The sequence below is a fragment of the Cavia porcellus genome, unplaced genomic scaffold, assembly GCF_034190915.1.
Source record: "Cavia porcellus strain 051 isolate PalLab524CR breed Dunkin Hartley unplaced genomic scaffold, mCavPor4.1 scaffold_8, whole genome shotgun sequence".
Taxonomy (NCBI): Eukaryota; Metazoa; Chordata; class Mammalia; order Rodentia; family Caviidae; genus Cavia; species Cavia porcellus.
In genome coordinates this window covers 17358597-17365014 of record NW_026947491.1, presented here as the reverse complement: position 1 = coordinate 17365014, position 6418 = coordinate 17358597, and positions in this window count along the sequence as shown.

Genomic DNA, 6418 nt, shown 5'->3' with positions numbered 1-6418 from the left:
TGTGCAGCTGCTTCTGTACTGGGACCTGGAAGGGCTGGCTCCTGGGCAACAGGATCCCTCTGAGTGCTCCTCAGCTTCCTCTAAAGGTCGGCAAACCCCTGGGCTGTGAGGAGCATGGTCTGTGGGTCCTGATCCCTGCAGAGATGAGGGTTGTGGCTGGGATCACACTACCTGCCCCTCACTGTGGCTCCAGCTTCCATCCAGAATGTTACCCGGTTCTCTGAGCTTCACTGGGACCTGGGCCAGATGAGCACAGCAGAGTCATTTTGACATGTGATAACTAGAGTCCTTTGAGAATGGGCTCTTCTACTCAGAATCTACTTGCCTAGCTGAGACTCGGAGATGAGAAAATACATGAAATAAGAGTGCCAGGGATAAGTCTTACATGGAGAAATCCCCTGTACTGACAGAAAACTACGTTTCATCTTCTTTTACGTGTGCTCTTAGGCTGAGGACATGGAATGAAACTGTAGGTAAAGTGGAGTGTATAGAAAGAAATGGGTGAATAGCAGATATTTTTACTAAATGAGGGTTCTAGTCTAGAAATAATATATAGATATTTGGGAATGTAAAATTTTATTCTTTTGGGATGGGGACTTAGCTCAGCTGCACAGGCACCCGTTTGGAAAGCACAAGGTTGTGATTTTGATCTCTGGACCAGAAAATATTTTTATTAAACAAAAATTAAGAAGAAATCCTTCTTGTCATTAAATGACTTTTTCAGGTGCTTCTCTAGAAACAGAAGATGAAAAGAGCCATTTTGTCTTTCTTTTTCATTTTTTAAATATTTTAATAAGCCTAAAGCACAGAAAGAGCCTCGTCATGTTCACTTAGTCAAATAAGATCAGCTCATTTGTCTTGATAAAAGCCTGTGTGTATGAGTCAGACACATGGCGGTATGCAAAGATATGGGAGAGAACTGTGTTGATGGCTTAAATTTTATTATGTGTGCCATGTTATCTTGATGCTAATGAGCTAAATCTAACCCTGGGTACAAACTTGGCAACATATCTAATGGTGCCTAGTTAGCTTTAAAACATCATATTTTTAAATGTCATAATTCCAAACTTTGGTTTATTACAACCTTTAATGTTACTCTAATGAACTCAGGGATAAACATGTGTAAGATCTGAATCTCACAAAAAATATTACATACCAATTAAACCATGTTATGAAAGGTGTTCTCACCTGGGTTAGAAACAAAAGGGTGCATGTGGAATCCCATTAGAAACAAGAACTCTCATTCCTAAAACCAAGGTGAGGCAGTGATGGTGATAGCCCAGGTGAGGTGAATGCTGGGTGAGGAGGTGGAGGTGATTTAGCTTTCCAGGATGACAGGGACTATGAGGCCACAGCCACATGATGGATATATGTGACATATATGTGTGAACTGTTCTCAGCTCTGCTTTCAGGAAGCCTGCATGTGTGGGGATTGGGTGTTTGAAATAATTTCCTCCTGTTCAGTGGACACGTGCTTCACAGAACAGCATGACAATAAGGATGATGTTAGGCAGTACAGAAGTGTATCTATCTTACAAATTTAGGAAAAGATATGTGACTAATGAATATAGAATGAACTTACATAAAATAAAAAAGGATAAAGCGATAGCTTTGAGAATGTTTAGAAAGTGAAATGAATATTATGAAACAATATAATTGTATCTTCATATTGTCTCTTATTATGCTGACATAGATTGAAATTTATGCATGTGTATTTCAGAGAAAGAGAGAAAAGAGAGACAGAGGGAAAGAAGCCAATGAGGAATGGTAAATTATATTTCATAAATTCCTAATATCTAAATTATGTAAATAAAATTCCAGCCAGATAATATTTGCAAAAAGAGCTCAACATGGTCCTGGAAACTGCCCTGAATCCAGGCCAGCTGCCCCTCTTCCTCCTCTCCTGAGTTCAGGGTTCCTAAAGTCGCTGGACTGAGCCTGGTGACCAATTGGCATTCCTGGAGCTGACCTGCTCTTCAATCCCACTGTGTTCATATCTTTTACAGAGAGTAGTATGCAAGAAAACTAGACTATCTGGCGGCTTAGAGATTACGTATCAGTACCTCAGCTGGCCTTATTTGTAATGCTTAGAGCCGAGTGAACAGAGAAGGAAATGCCATAGTCAGATCTATACATATCAGCATATGGAAATAAACCTCAATAAAATCAGTGTTACAGCAATTGTTCTGCATTCAAGAGGAGTCACTCAAATTGTCTGCTACAGATCTAAAGACAAATTTTAGACATTTCAAAGATCTCCAGAAAAATGGCATTCGGGAAATTCTATAGCATATCCAGCTATATCTCAGGAGATGGCATGTTCTGGAATACATTCTCACCTAGGGCTGAAAACAACAGGTGCCAGTGGGACACACTGGGAAACAGGAACTCTCATTCCTGAAACCAGGGCACAGCAGTGATGATGATGGCCCAGGTGAGGTGCAGAGCTGGATGAGGAGGGGAAGGTATTTAGTTTCCCAGGATGACAGCGACCATGATTTCCATGGACATGACTGAGGGAAATGTGTGAAATCTATGTGTGAAGACATCACCTCAGCTCTGTTTTCAAGCAGTGTGCCTGTGTACAGATTATGTATTTAAAATAATTTTGTTCTCTTCAGCACACACTTGCCATTGATACAAAGATTAATATTAGTAATGAACATATATTTGACTATTTTATTAAAAATTTATTAATGGGTATGTGACTAATGAATACAGAATGAACAGACATAAAATAAAAAAGTATAAAGACAGTAATTAGAGAACCAGTTTAGTGAAGAAAAATGAATATTATGAAATAGGAACATTTTATCTTAAATATTATCTCTTCTTATACTCATATATAGGTTGAAACCAGTGCATTAGTGTTAGAGACACAGAGACAGATACAGACTAAAGAAAAAGAATAATCAAGTTGATTTTATAAATTCCTAATTTAAAGCTTCATGAATTAATTCCAGCCACATAACAGGAACAGAAAGAGCTGAGCCAGGTCCCTGGACACTGCCCTGAGTCCAGCCTGCTGCCCCTCTGCCTCCTCTCCCCAGCCCAGGGCTTCTCACCGTGCTGGAATGAGCCTGGGGACCAGGTCTCCTGAGGTGCCAAGGAGAGGAGGGAGCTGCAAGGTCACAGACGCTGTGCAGAAGGATGGGAATAATTTCGTTTTCTAACCTGAAACATTTACTCCTGCAATAGACAATGGTTTCTTATGAAGAGAAAACTAAGAATATCATTTTCACATAATGATGATGTGGTATTCCAAAGAAACTTAACTTCTCAAAATGTATTTTGTGTTTTATCACCCTTTTTAGAAAAATGATATGAAAGAGACCAAGAAAATAATATGTATAAATAACAAAAACTGTGCTTGTATCTTAAGTACCCTCTAAGTCATCTGAAGCTTGTGTATCTCCGGTCTCTTTCTGTGATGTGAAGACAGAGAGGAAACCCCAGAGGCCTTCACTTACCTGCTTCCCTCACTTACCTGCTTCCTGCTCTGCTCCTGCTTCCAGGGTCCTAGCCCTGTCTCACTCAGTGGATCTCCATCGCCCCCTGCTGGTCGTGAGCGCCCTGCAGGGAGGTTTGTTTCTGGACTCACAGTGACATTTTCTCACTGTGTCTAGCACAGTAATACACATCCGTGTCCTTGGGTCTCAGGCCGCTCATCTGCAGATACAGCGTGTTCTTGTCGTTGTCCCTGGAGATGATGAATCGACCCTTCACCGAGTTTGCATATTCTGTATCACTACTATCATCACTGTAGCCTGCGATCCACTCCAGCCCCTTCCCTGGAGCCTGGCGGATCCAGCTCATGTACTAATCACTGAAGGTGAATCCCCAGGCCACTCAGGAGAGTCTCAGGGACCCCCCGGGCTGTACCAAGCCTCCCCGGACACCACCAGCTGCTCCTCACACAAGAATCCTGCAAACACAGTGATACTTTGTTCAGAAAAATATTACCTATGTCCTCTCTTTATCATGCTCAGGTCTTTTAACACACTCACTATCGCTTGTTTTTCATCATCTACCTATTACTGTTTTCCAAGTAATCTGCTATGATGCTCTATACTAATTTCACTGCATTGTCTCAGTTGGCTTTGTTCTGTCTTGTATTTTACTACCTTCAAAATAATAAAAATTTTAAAATGTAATCTATTTATTTTTAAGAAGTATCTGACTCATTTGTATAGCTTCAGTATGTGCTCTGATTCCAGCATTCAATGTCCCACAATTCTGTTTTAAAGTCTTGCCCCCATGGATATGGCACTAAAATGACACAGTGGAACCTCCAGCCTTGGGGATCCAAATGCAGGAATTCAGTTCTCTGAACCAATGCTTTTATAAGAGATGTAAGGGTCCCAGATCTGAAGTATAAGTGCTGCACAGGCAAGGAAAAGCTCATCTGAAACGCTGACCCAAAATGAAACATTCACCTTTTTAATTTACCTAACCTAAGATATGCATTCCAGACCCATGGAGCTGAATGATAGAGTGTACAAGTAAACAGAAGATTACATGTTGCCTAAAGGTTTTTATTTTTCACAGTGATACACCTTACTAGGTCTTGCACATAATACAAGCTTTGCCCTCAGTGGCCAGAGAGGCGAGCTGCAGGAAGAACTGGTTTGTGCCTGTGTCAGCATGGAAGAAGGTATATCCCCAGAAATCTGGGTGTAGCCTGTGCTCCCTAACACATAACTCATCCACTGTGGAGCTTTCTCAGATGCAGTTTGTAACCGAGGTAGTTATTGAACCAGGTAAGAGTGCAGATGAGAGACAGTGTCTGTGTGGGCCTCACCAGGCTAGGTCTTAATATAAGTGCATTCATAATCCTTGGTGGTTTTTTGGTCCCTTTTCCTCTAAATGCCCCTAAACATTAATTTTGAAAACTATACTTATTTTATGGCCTAATAATTACACCTCAGATGCTTAGCTAGCAGTTTGACTTTAAACAGCAAGTGAACTGTGGTCAAATTCTCTACAGTCCTCTTTCTCTCTCTTATTTTTCCATAAAAACTACAAAAAGGGGAGCAAACAGGTTTATCACAAGGTGACCAAAATGCCCAGAGCCCACATTCTGTGTGTCAATTAACCAGATGTGTAACAAGCCTTGTAAAATTCCTAAGCAGTGGTAGTGTTACAAAAAGATGGTATTCATGGAACCCCCTGAACTTCTGAACTCAAAGAGGGCTATATAAGGACAGGGAACAAAGGAATTGAAGCCCTCCAGCAGTGCTGTTCCAATGGCCTCAGCTGGCTGACCACTTCAGCCACTGAAATAAATCTCACTTATTTCTTGACTCTCAGCTTCCCACGGGTTACTTTCTTTAGTGTGACCTTCCGTTGACTCCGAAATATCCTATGAGACAGAATGCTAAAGGACAAAGAAATCATGGTGAGTCTTTGCCACCCCACACTCAGGCACCTGTGAAGGAGTAGGAACACCAAAACGCTCCCTGAGGGAAACTGCTATCAGGTACAGATATATCCACAGCATCTGCATGGTGCCAACGCAGTCAAGGCCCCCACACTGGCCCAGCCTATCAGTGGATTTCTCCTCCCAGCACCAGTGTGATTTGTATGTGAGCCTCGGATATAGAAGAGGAGAGCCAGAGGGAGAGCTCCTCATTGCTTAAACCTTGGAAATACTGACCCCAGAACTGCAATGCTTTTATTATAGAGAAAACTTCCTTGTGCCTGATCTTCATATAGGGATGAAGCATATGTGGTGAAAGCAAGCCATTGTGGTGATTCCACTGTTCCCTCCCAGACCTGAACTGAAGCCATCTAATGAATATATGCCTTTAAACATAGCCATACAGGCTAAATCTATGCACCCCTGAGAAATCTTAGGTAAGTCCTTGAGGCTTTGAAAGGACATGGGGATCCAAGCCAAAGGAGAGATGATGATTGACAGAGATTGACAGATAGACAGATAGATATCCAAAGGACAGAAACTCACCACTGTGTCATATCAATTCCTGTTTCTAAGTCCCATAAGGAAAGAGCATCCCCTGTTCCTGTTCAGCCACCATGAGCAGAAAGAGCTCATGGAGGCCCTTGAGTACTGTACTGCTATAGCCAAGCTGCCCTTATTTTCTTCTCCCCTGATGATATCACGTGGAGTACACTGCTGCACGTGGAGTTGGTGCTGATACTGGAAACAAAGTCTCCCATCATGACCTGGCTGAGGGAAGAGATGTGTGCTCAGACCCTGAGGGGAGTGACATGAAGAATTTAATTTCCAATCTGAAATATTTAATTCTACACGAGCCCACTCATTATCATGGACATAACATTATCAGATTTGTTTTAGATGGTGATGATTTGGCCCTCAAAAAATCAAACTCACAAAATTTACAGGGTAAATTCATGCAAGGCATACTTACTCATCTAATAAGACACATGGTAGCTG